Source organism: Leptonychotes weddellii, chromosome 8 (genome assembly GCF_054177405.1).
Source record: "Leptonychotes weddellii isolate Sample4059 chromosome 8, ASM5417740v2, whole genome shotgun sequence".
Taxonomy (NCBI): Eukaryota; Metazoa; Chordata; class Mammalia; order Carnivora; family Phocidae; genus Leptonychotes; species Leptonychotes weddellii.
In genome coordinates, this window is record NC_138376.1 from 123,600,606 (window position 1) to 123,612,668 (window position 12,063).

The 12,063-nt window shown below is 41.4% G+C and overlaps 1 long non-coding RNA gene across 1 annotated transcript in view; it reads right to left on the reverse strand.

Moving 5' to 3' along the window:
• LOC145723165 (uncharacterized) overlaps window positions 1–6,101 on the reverse strand; it is a 10,909-nt gene extending 4,808 nt beyond the window's left edge. The window contains exons 1-2 of the long non-coding RNA XR_014148044.1: window positions 5,885–6,101; window positions 5,395–5,766 (exon numbers count right to left, since the gene is read on the reverse strand). This is a non-coding gene — a long non-coding RNA (uncharacterized LOC145723165). The remainder of the gene's footprint in view (window positions 1–5,394; window positions 5,767–5,884) is intronic.
• Window positions 6,102–12,063: the final 5,962 nt, after the last annotated feature.

The window sequence follows — 12,063 nt, forward strand, 5'->3', positions numbered from 1 at the left end:
GGCACCAGGCTGGGTGGGCTTTCAAATGCCAAGCAATGACTGAAGCAGGATTGCCTGAATTCCCAGAATCCCACTCGCCCTCATGATTAGGGGTACAAAACAATCTGTGGGTCTGGGAGGACACACATGCTCATATCACAGTGATAATTATGTTTAATCACTCAGAGCTTTAATGACCTCATGATTACTAAAAACAGGGTTCAAATCAAATGAATCCACTGCTGTAGAAACCATATCTTCTGGCTGAAATATTCCTTTTTCAGTTGTCAGTTTCTAATTTGTTGTTACTTCTTCCCAAGATCAAGCAAGTTGAAAGTTTGATTGCAACCAATCAGTCACTTCCAAAGGAATCATGGCCTTAATGCCCTTATTTGTTAAAAATGCTGCAATACACCCAACATGTCATTCAATCAACAAACATTTTTGCATGCATCTACTCTACCTAGGAGACTGAGCCAAGAACACAGTAATGTAAACAAAATATAAACACATGAAAATTTCAGTAATGATGCCAAACAATGAACCCTGGAGGTGCAATAAGAGATCTGTTTACCTCTTACACTGTTACTGGGAATGCAAGCTGGAGCAGCCATTCTGGAAAACAGTGTGGAGGTTCCTCGGCGAGTTGAAAATAGAGCTACCCTGCGACCCAGCAATTGCACTACTGGGTGTTTACCCCAAAGATACAAATGTAGGGATCCGAAGGGGTACATGCACCCCGATGTTTATAGCAGCAGTGTCCCCAATAGCCAAACTATGAAAAGACCAAAGATGTCTATCAACAGATGAATGGATAAAAAAACATGGTGTATATATATATACAATGGAATATTACTCAGCCATCAAAAAAATGAAATCTTGCCATTTTCAACAATGTGGATGGAACTAGAGGGTATTATGCTAAGCGAAATAAGTCAATCAGAGAAAGACACTTATCATACGATCACACTCATATGTGGAATTTAAGAAACAAAACAGGATCATAGGGAAGGGAGGGAAAAAATAAAACAAGATGAAATCAGAGAGGGAGACAAACTATAGGAGACTCTTAATCATAGGAAACAAACTGAGGGTTGCTGGAGGGGCGGGGGTGTGGGGATGGGGTAACTGGGTGATGGGCATTAAGGAGGGCCTGATGTAATGAACACTGGGGGTTATATGCGACTGATGAATCACTAAAGTCTACCTCTGAAACTAATTCATTATATGTTAATTAATTGAATTTACATTTTAAAAAATAATTAAATAAAAAATAAAAGAAAGAGGTTCAAAAAAGAAAAAAATAAATAAAAATTGAAATTAAAAGGAAGGAATCTGTTTAATTCACAAATAGAGCTGGGAAAGATGCAGCCTTGAGTTCAGTGCAGAAAGTCAGCAATGTTGCCTGGAGGGAGGGATCAAAAGTCTTATGAGACAGATGAGTCAATATGAGCCCTAAAAAAAAGGAGAAGCTGGAAAATCAGAAAGCCTAGTAGAAGACATTCCAGGACAGACAAAATGATGTGAATAAAATCAAGAAATCTGGACAGTGTCAACAAAGTTTCTTAAAGGTAAGTTTCATCATCTGAGACCAGGGCCAAATGGTGATGGAATTAATACGTAGGAAGAGTTGATCTGCTGCCCTATCTCTCTCCTCTCTGTTTAGCTGCTAGGTTCCCAGCATGCAGGGCCAGCTATAGAATTTGCGGAACCCAATGCCAAATGAAAATCAGAGCACCAGTGGAGAGCGTAAGTGAGCCTCCCCTTTCCTTGGGCTCATGGCTCTAATGCTCAGGGAATGGGTGACCCCAAGGGATTGCAATCTTTATGCAGGAATGTACTTGGTACCTGGACCAAGTGGCGAGTGCTCTGCCCAAATTGGGCATGGCCAGCCCAGGGAAGGATGACCACTGCCCTGCCCAGTCTGAAAGGCTGACTGTGGAAGGAGCAGGAGAACCTGGACCTCCCCAACCAATGCCTCAGGATAGAGGGTAGCATGGGTTTGGGCCAGGGATAGGGAGAGAGACCTGGGCAGGATCCAGGCTCCAGGAGGCAGGGTGCAGGCAACTGCAGATGTGTTCCAGGGAGGCAGTGGGAGGCCCCTGCACATGCTGCATCATCCCACTGGACTTCACTTACAAAACATAAATGCAGATAAAATTATGAAGAATTTCAAGATGGCAGCCACAGAGCAAGGATCTCCGAGGGCTGGGCCCCATGTGACTACACGAATCTCTGGTCAATGAAGCCAGCCCTGCCAACATCCCACAAGGGCCTGCCCTCCCTAGAAATCTCCCCATCTTGTAGAACTTTCTGTCCAGTCCCCACCCAAAGTTATATTACAATCACATTCTAAACTAGTCTGAAAAGCTCCTGCTAATCCTTTATGAGCAGGGGTCCCCACCTGTGCTTAAGCTACATTCACCATGAGTCAGACCTGCCCACATGTGTCTGCAAAACCAGGAGCAAGTCAGCCTAGAGTCTTTCCCAGAGAGAATGAGGAACCTGCTAGAAAGGAACATTTCCAGAAGATCTGGGTGGTCCAGCAGTGACTCACCAAGTCCTGGGAAGAGGGATCCTAGGGATCCATCCCCACCATCAGTGGCAATGGGTTTGCCTGCAGCAACCACATTGACCAGTGAAGCCTGAGACATTTACTCTTGCACAAACGTAAGTCACCCTTGAAGATTCCAAGCACCTGGGTGACCCTCTGAAAGGAGCTGAAGTTGCAACAAGTTCACTGGTAGCTTCCAGGGTCAGAGAAATAGTGGGCGGAACAATGACCTCACTCTCACCTCTTCGGTTCGTGTGTCCAGGGGTTTCTGGAATTCCAGCTAACCCACCTGCCCTTTAACATTGGCTTTCTGGAGGCAAAAGTTTTCTAACACAGAGGGACAACCATTTATGAGACCTCAAGGCATTATTATATTTTGGAAAGAAGGATCACTTTTCAGGAAAGTGGGATAGACTCCTGGTTCCTGAGTCTGGAGTCACCTGACACAGTTTCAGGGGGACCTAGAAAGACACCTGAAGCTCCACAGAAGCCAAGTCCTCCCTGAGAGGCTCTGAGGGCTGAGGTCCCTTCTGAGACAAGTACCATTCACCCATGAAAACTACACCTCAAGTTTTCCACAGCAGGAAAAAGACACAATTGTGACCTGCAAGTTTTGCCCTGGTTTGTTGGAAAAACCTCTGACTGACCTTAAAAACACATAAAATATACATATTGGCCCACAAATGCATTGTATTCCTGAACTAACCAAATAGTCTACAGTCAATTGTCTAACACAAACCTGCCGTTAGTCCTTTAATCTTACAGCAGAAAATTTTCCTAAAGGCAATTTGAAATCATACAGTATTTTTTTGGCTAATTTTTTTCCAACTTTTCATTCTGAAAATGTTCAAGCCTAGAGTGAAATGACAGAATGATGCACTGACTACCTTCCTACTCTTCACTTAGAAGTACTGCGTTAACACTTGGTCACAATTGTTTGATCAAGCAGTACTTAACTTTGTTAAGTACTGGCCCTTGGAAAGGGTGCAATGAGCCTCCCTTAGACTAAGATACTCTTGTTTCATGGCAAAGCAGGTGTTTGCCTAGACAGTAGGGGTTGGGAGATGTCTGTGGGCCTCTCCCCAGTGAGGTTTGACTACTCTTTCTGGATTAAGAACCAAGGGAGATTAGTTGAGGAAAAGCATGAATTGCACTTATGCATGCATACTTTAAAAAATGTCAATAAATTCAGTAAAGATTAAGTTTCTTTCATTTACTGGTGTCCATAATAAAAGCAAAACCCTTCTTTAAACATTTTCACGTGCTATACATTCATTCACCAAACATCCATGAAGCCCCGCTCTGCAGTGGAGGGCCCTGTTCTGGACACTGAGGACACAGCCCTGCACAGACAAGGCTGAGGTCTCACGAGCTCCCCCTAGAAGGGGCGGGGACCAACAACGAACTAGTACAGAAATGTCACATGAGGATAAGCGCTCTGGAGGAAATCAAATAGGGTTAATATGTGGGGCAAGGTTTGTGACTCCAGCTGATTCGTTTGGGGACAGAGGACAAGCAAATAAAAAGATCCCATGTTAGCAAGTGAGGTCCCACATGCAAACAGGCTGCTTGTGCTGAAGATAAGGAACAGAGAAAGGGGTAAGAGATGAGGTCAGAGATCGTGGGGCCAGATGTGCCAGGCGTCCTGGAACTTCGTGCAGAGTTTGGATTTTATCCCAAGTTCCGAGGAAAATCAGTAGAGGTTTTGATACAGAAGGACACAATCTGAATTCAGTTTCAAAAGATCCCACTGGATCCTTTGTGAAAAGGTGATTATAGGGCTTATATTAGCTTCCTAAAGCTGCAGGAGCAAAGTACCACAAAGTGGGGGGCTTCAAACAGCAGAAGCTGATTATCTCACAGCTCTGGAAGCCAGAAGCCCCAAATCATGGTGTTGACAGGGTCACACTCCCTCATAAGCCTCTAGGAGAGGATCTTTCTTCTTCTTCTTCTTTTTTTTTTTCCTATTGCAAGGTCTTAATTTATTAATTAGATTTTTTTTTCTGCAGACCTCCGCTCAAAAGGTTGTGATTATAACTTTGTGTATGACACACTATCCTTATTTGTCCATGCAACACATTTAATTGTTAACAATGTTTTAGGTAGTACTTTACAGTTGAAAGATGCTTCTATATATGTAAATTATGACATGATGGGCTCTCCCTGTTGATGATAGTTACTAGAACTGAACTCCAGCTACCTACTATTCAATACAATATTGAAAGACTCAACTAAATTTTCTTATTTTCTTTTTGTAAAGAGATAATGTAGTTTCTTTTTTTTTTTTTTTAGTTTTTATTTTAACTCCAGTTACTTAACATCCAGTGTTATATTAGTTTCAGGTGCACAATACAGTGATTCAATACTATGAGGGGAAGATCTTTCATTGCCTCTTCCGCTTCTGGTGTCCCCAGTGTTCGTGGGCTTGTGGCTGCATCACTCCAAACTCTGCCTCGATCTTCCCATGGTTCCTTCCCTGTGTGTGTGTGTGTGTGTGTCTTCTCTGATAAGGACACCAGTCAGACTGGATCAGGACCCACCCTAAGGATGGACTTCTTTGCACCTGCAGACCCTATTTCTAAATAGGTCACATTCGGGACGCCTGGGTGGCTCAGTCAATTAAGCATCTGACTCTTAGTTTCAGCTCAGGTCACGATCTCAGGATCATGAGATCAAGCCCCGAGTCAGGCTCCATGCTCAGAGTGGAATCTACTTAAGACTCTCTCTCCCTGTCCCCTTACCCCTCCCCATGTGCTTACTCGCACGTGCACTCTCTCTCTCTCTCTAAAATAAATAAATAAATTTATAAATAAATAAATAGGTCACATTCAAAATTCCCAGGGGTCAGGACTTCAACATACCTCTTGGGGGGGACACAGTTCAACCCACAGCAGGGGCGCAGGAACCGAGACGGGGGCTGCTTCGGGTTCCTGCAGGGCGCAGGCAGGAAAACAGCCTGCGGAGATGGCTTGGGGGAAGCAGAGCGAAAAGAGAGGTTAAGATTTGGGTTCTGTTTTGTAACTCTACCCACATGACTTATGAGGGTGAGAGTAGTGACTTCTAGAATCTTGGATAGTCCAACTGGGAAGATGGGAAAGTTAAGAGAAAGGTCAAGTTGTGAGGGTAAATCAGGCGCTGTACTGGGAGCACGTTCCCTCTGGGATGCTTTCTCCACGCAGACGGAGATACACCTGCTGGATCTCAGGTGACAGGTGCCCACTGGAGATGTAAATCTGGAAATAAGCAGCATAAGGATCCTCATTTGAAATTGAATTTCCTCGCTAATAGGGCCATTGAGACTTTGAACAAGGAAATAATTTTGAAATAAATGATAAAGACAATTTTAATCACCTCTTATGTTTCCGGAGAGTCGTGACCTGAGGCTTCACACTCACAGTGTCAGGAGGTCATCTGCTGGTGACTTAGTTCACATGGGGCGTGTGAGGAAGTGAGATGGGCTGTGTTGCTGGCTTTGTTGCCCACAGACTTCCACCCTTGAATCTGGTTATCAGTTAAGGACAGGTAAATCCTGTCTCATGTGACAAAATGTCTCTGTATTTTGAACAGTTGTTCTTACATCCAAAATAAACCTATAATAAAAAGTATGGTCCCCTTTTTTGATGTTCCCTGACAGCTTTTAAGCCTCCCCCACCCACTCCCCCTCCATCCACACCTGAGAGAGCTGAGAAGGCCCAAGTGCTCCCTCTTTGGGGGTAGGAGACAGGTCAAATGTCTCTCCTGACATTTCAGGCCAGCAAGGAGAGCCTGCCTGCTCTCCCCAAAAGCCTCCATACGTGTGTGATCAACTTCTCATATACCCTCTTACTGTGAGTGTAGCATCAGCCCTCTTGAGATCCAGATCAAATTTTGGGGGGAGGCCATCCTGCTTCTTCAAAGTGCTTAAAACAAAACCCAGGAATCGATCATAAAGTACTGTTTAGGAAAGAAAAGAAACGCTTAGCATTACAATCGAAAAGACGCAGTTTGGAGACTGATGAACAGTGAACCGTAACAGAGCTGATCCTGGACAGAGGCACCCACCAGCCCCCTTCCCAAAGGAGCCATCGATGGGGGGCTATCTCCCACAGAGCCACGCCAGCAAAGCCTGGCTGGAGGCAGGCTGGGAGCTGGCTGCCCTCCTCGGGCAAAATCTTTGATTACCACTCGGAGGCTAAACTGGAAAGAGAAATGTTAGTAAGTTATAGAAACTCGCCTCCTGCGTAGGGGCCAGAGGGTGGGCAGGGACGGACAACAGCGCAAGGAAGGGCGTGGAGCACCGCCCGGTGAACGGTACAAGACAACACCCTCCAACTGGCCAGAGAAGCCCCACAGCCAAGGTTTGAATAGCGGCTTCTCCAAACCTCGCTCATGTTCAGGGTCCGGGTACTCCGGGTCCGAAACCCAGGGTGTCCCGACCTCATGCCCTGCTTTGTCCTTGTCTGGAGGAAGCGCCCCAGACCGTAGGAAGGCCTGGTGTGCATGTCTCTGCAGAGGAGGTGAGCAGGCATGACCTTTGTGCAGGTGCAGGGGTGGGGGGACAGGCGGCAGGTGCAGGTCTGGGGGACACCAAAGGCAGGTGAGCGAAAATTGATGAACGGTCCCATTTAGACATGCAAATGAGTGATAACCTTAGCTTTTGCAGAGTATTCAAGTCACATCAAAATATACAGTAACTGGGGCACCTGGGTGGTTCATTCAGTCGAGCCTGACTCTTGGTTTCAGCTCAGGTCATGATCTCAGGGTTGTGGGATTGAGCCCTGTGTGGGGCTCCGTGCTGAGGGTGGGTCTGCTTCAGATTCTCATTCCCTGCCCCTCTGCACCTTCCCCTGCTCACTCTCTCTCTAAAATAAATAAATAAAATCTTTTTTAAAAATACAGTAATGTAATTCTTATAACTATCACCATCCCCATTTCAAGGATGGGAATATTGAGACAATAGTGAGTATAACTGTTTTATAGCTCCAAAAATCTGTCAAGTGTGAGTGTAAGACTGTATTCTAGTCATCCCAGTTTCTACACCTGTAAAACAAACAGAGGCTGACAGCATTCATCAAGTGTTGTCTGTCCCACCCACACACCTAAGAAGAGAGTTTTAGTGTAATAAGGGAAACATTTTTATTTGCTGAACAACTAGAGCAGCAGAGGGGGAGAGAGAGGGACAGCAGACTCCATGCTGAGCACAGAGCCCCACTCGAGGGGTTTGATCCCAGGATCCTGAGATCATGACCTGAGCTGAAACCAAGAGTCCGGGGCTCAACCGACTGAGCCACCCAGGTGCCCCTCATCTTCTTCTGATTGCCTCCTAGCCTCTTCCCCACTCCGCTCCACTCCACCAGGTCCTTCCAAAAAGGAATCAAGGACCAGAGCAAGCCTACTGATGCCTTACCCAGAGCAGACCTGGAGTAAACATTTGTGGCTAATAAGCATGCTGAAACCTGTCATCTTGAGCCAATCTCCCCTTTGTCAGAACCAGGTGAAGAAAACGGAGAAGGTACTAATTTTAATGTGTGCAGTCACAAAGCATAACTTCTTTGTCCATTATTTCTGTGTTACAAATGAGAGCATGCAGGCTCAGAGGGGCTCTTTAACGTGTGTGTGATCAGAGAGGTGGGAAGGCTGTGGTTCAGACTTAAGTGCTCTGACCCAGCAGCTTGTGCTACTTCCATAATACCCATCACTTTTTGTGTACTTGACTCCAAGGCAAATGAGAACAGAGATATTTTGTAGAGACTCCTTTATCAGGTTGAGGAAGTTTCCTTCTGTTCCTCCTTAACTAAGAGAGTTTATCATAAAGGGATATTGAATTTGGCAAATGCTCTTGACAATATGGCTTAGTTTTTGGTGTGCACGCGTGCGTGTGTGTTTTAGTTTGTTAACATGGGGAATTATGTATGTTAATTTTCAAATTTTAAACAAACTTTGCATTTCTGAGATAAATATAGTATATTCCTGGCCATGATATATTATTCTGTCTATATATTGTTGTGTACAATGTGCTATAAGTTTGTTAAGAGTTTTTACAACTATTCCTATGATGATATTATGTCTGTAGCTTTCTTTTCTTATAATGTCTTTGTTTTTTTTATCATTTACCATTTATCAATAGGTAACATTAGCCTCATAAAATAATTTATGAAGTATCCCCTTTTCTTCAATTGTCCACAAGAGTTTGGGTAAAACTGATGTAAGTTTTTCCTTAAATGTTTGGTATGATTCATCAGTAAAGGCATTTGGGGCAGAAGTTTTCTTTGTGGGAAGATTTATAACTCCAAATTCAGTGTCTTTAATAGGACTATTTAGGTTATCTATCTCTTTTTGAGTGAGCTTTAGTAGTTTGTATCTTTCAAGGAATGTGTCCATTTCATCTAAGTTGTCAAATTTATTAGAATAAAATTTGTTCAGAATATTCTTTTATTATCCCTTAATATCTGTAGGATCTGTGATGATACCATGTCTCTCATTTTTTATATTGGTAATTGTATCTTCTCTTTTTTCCCTGATCAGTATGGTAAAGCTTATCAGTTTTATTGATTTTCTCAAAAAAAGCAGTTTTTGTCTTGTTAATGTTCTCTATGGGTTTTTGTTTATAGTCCATTAATTTCATTCTTGTTTCCTTTCTTCTGCTTATTTTGAGTTTACTTTGCTCTTTTTTTATTGTTTCCTGATTAGTAAGCTGGAATCGTTGATTGAGACCTTTCTTCTTTTCTAATATAGACATTTAGTGCCCTAATTTTCCCATTGTACCAATTTAGTGTCGTGTCACAAACTTTAAATGTTGTATCTTCATTTTAATTTAGTTCAAAACACTTTCTAATTTATCTTTTGGATTCTTCTTTGATCCATGAATTTTTTAGAAGTATGTTGTTTAATTGCCAAAGATCTGGGAAGTTTCCAGAGATCTCTTTGTTACTGATATCTCATTTAATTCCATTATGATCAGATAATATATATTTTATAACTAGAATTCTTTTCAATGTATTGAGACTTCTTTTATGGCCCAATAGCTGGTCTATCTTAGTAAATGTTCTATGTGAACTTGAAAAGAAGATGTATACTGCTATTGTTAATTTTAGTGTTCTATAAATGTCGATTAGGTCAAGATGGTTAATAGTGTTTTTCAGGACTTCTATATCCTGGCAATTTTTCTGTCTACTTGTTTTATTCATTATTGAGAGAGTGTCATTGAAATCTCTGACTTGATTGTGGCTTAGCTATTTCTCCTTGTAGTTCTATCAGTTTTTGCATTATGTATTTTGAAGGTCTGCTATTAGGTACATGAAAGTTTATGATTGTTATGACCTCCTGATGAACTGACCCCTTTATCATTATAAATTGACCCTCTTTATTTCTGTTCTGACATCTACATTGTCAGATACTAATGTAACCACCCCAACTTTCTTTTGATTAGTGTTAGCATGGCATATCTTTTTCTATAGTTTTACTTTGTCTACTCGTATCTTTATTTTTAAAGTGTGTTTCTTGCAGAGAGCATAAAGTTGGGTCTCACTTTTTATCCAATCTAACAACCTCTTCCACTTAATAAATGTATTAATTTTCTAGGGCTGCTGTAACAAAGTACCACAAAGTAGGCTTACACAACAGAAATCTACCATCTCACAATTCTGGAGGCTAGAGGTCCAAAAATCACAGTGTTGGACAAGGTATCTTCTTTCTAAAGGCTGTGAGGATGAGATCTGACCCAGGCCTCTCTCCTCCATTAGTAGATGGCTATCTTCTCCTTATGACTTCATGGTGTCTTCTCTCTATGCATATCTATCTCTGCACCCAAATTTCCCCTTTTTATAAAGACACCAATCATATTGGATTAGGGTCCACCCTAACAACCTTATTTTAATTTGACTGTCCCTACAGAGACCCTATCTACAAGAAAGGTCACACTCTAAGGAACTGGGGGTTAGGACTCTAACATATCTCTTCCAGGAAGACACAATTTAACCTATAACAAGGTGTTTAGACCATTTACACTTAATGTGATTATTGATACAATTAGGTTTAAGACTATTATCTTGTTCTCTGTGTGTCCCATCTGGTCTTTGTTCTTTTTTTCCTATTGCTTTGGAGCAATTTAATATTTTCCATGGTTCCATTTTCATCATTCGTTGACTTATTAGCTATAGCTCTTTGGCTCTTTGTTATTTTCATGATTTCTTAGAGCTTATAGTATACACCTTTGATTTATCACAGTTTAACTTCAAGCAATATTATAGCACTTCATAAGACTCTTCATTTCTTCACCACTGCCTTTGCGGTTTTTGTCACACATTTTACTTTTACTTTTTTTTTTTTTTTTAGTACAGTTGACACACAATGTTTTATTAGTTTCAGGTGTACAACTTAGTGATTTGACAAGTTTATACATTATGCTGTACTTTTTTTATTTCTTTTTTTTTTAAAGATTTTATTTATATGTTTGAGAGAGATACACAGAGATAGCAAGAGAGAGCACAAGGAGGGAAGAGAGGGTGAAGCAGGCTTCCCAGTGAGCAGGGAGTCTGACATGGGGCTAGATCCCAAGACCCTACGATCATGACCTGAGCTGAAGGCAGACACCTAACTGACTGAGCCACCCAGGCACTCCATTATGCTTTACTTCTATATATGTTTTAAACCCCACACCACACTGTTTTTGTTTATTTGTTTAATTATATTTCAAGGAGATTTAAATAGTAAGAAAAAATGTTTTTACATTTATCCACATAGTTACTATTTCTAGCACTCTTCATTCTTCTGTTTAGAGCCATATTTTCATCTGCTATAATTTTTCTTCTGCCTGTAAGATTTTCTTTAAAATTTCTTATAATATAGGTCACTGGTGAATTCTTTTAGCCTTTGCATGTCTAAAAAAGTCTTATTTCATCTTCATTCTTTGAAAGATATTTTTGCTAAGTATAGAATTCTAGGTTGACAGAGATTTTGTTGTTGTTGGGATTTTTTTTCATTCAATAGTACTTTAAAGATGCTACACCACTATGCTCTTGCCTGCATTGCCTCTGGAGACATCTGCCATCATCCTTACCTTTGTTCCTCTGTACAAATGTGTATTTTCCCCACTGGCTGCTTTTGACATTTTCTCTTTATCACTGGTTTTGAGTAATTTGAGATGTGCCTTTGTGTAGTTTTCCGTGTGTGTTTCTTCTCCTTGGGGTTCATTGAACTGCTTGGATCTATGAGTATATAGTTTGTATCATATTTGAGAAACTATCAGTCATTATTTCATCAAATATTTTTTCTGACCCCTTCTAGGGAGACTCCAATTGTGTATACATCATACCGCTTATAGTTGTCCCACAGATCACTGAGACTCTGTTTTATTATTATAGTTTTACTATTGTATTGTTTTCTTCTTTTTTTCTATCTTGGTTTAATTTTGCCTGGTTTTTATTTCTCTGTCTTCAATCTTTTCATTAAATTTTTCTTGTATAATATCTAATCTGCTTTCAACCCCATTCAGTGTATTTTTATCTGAGACACTGTAGTTTTCATCCCTAGAAGCTCTATTGGGGTTTTTA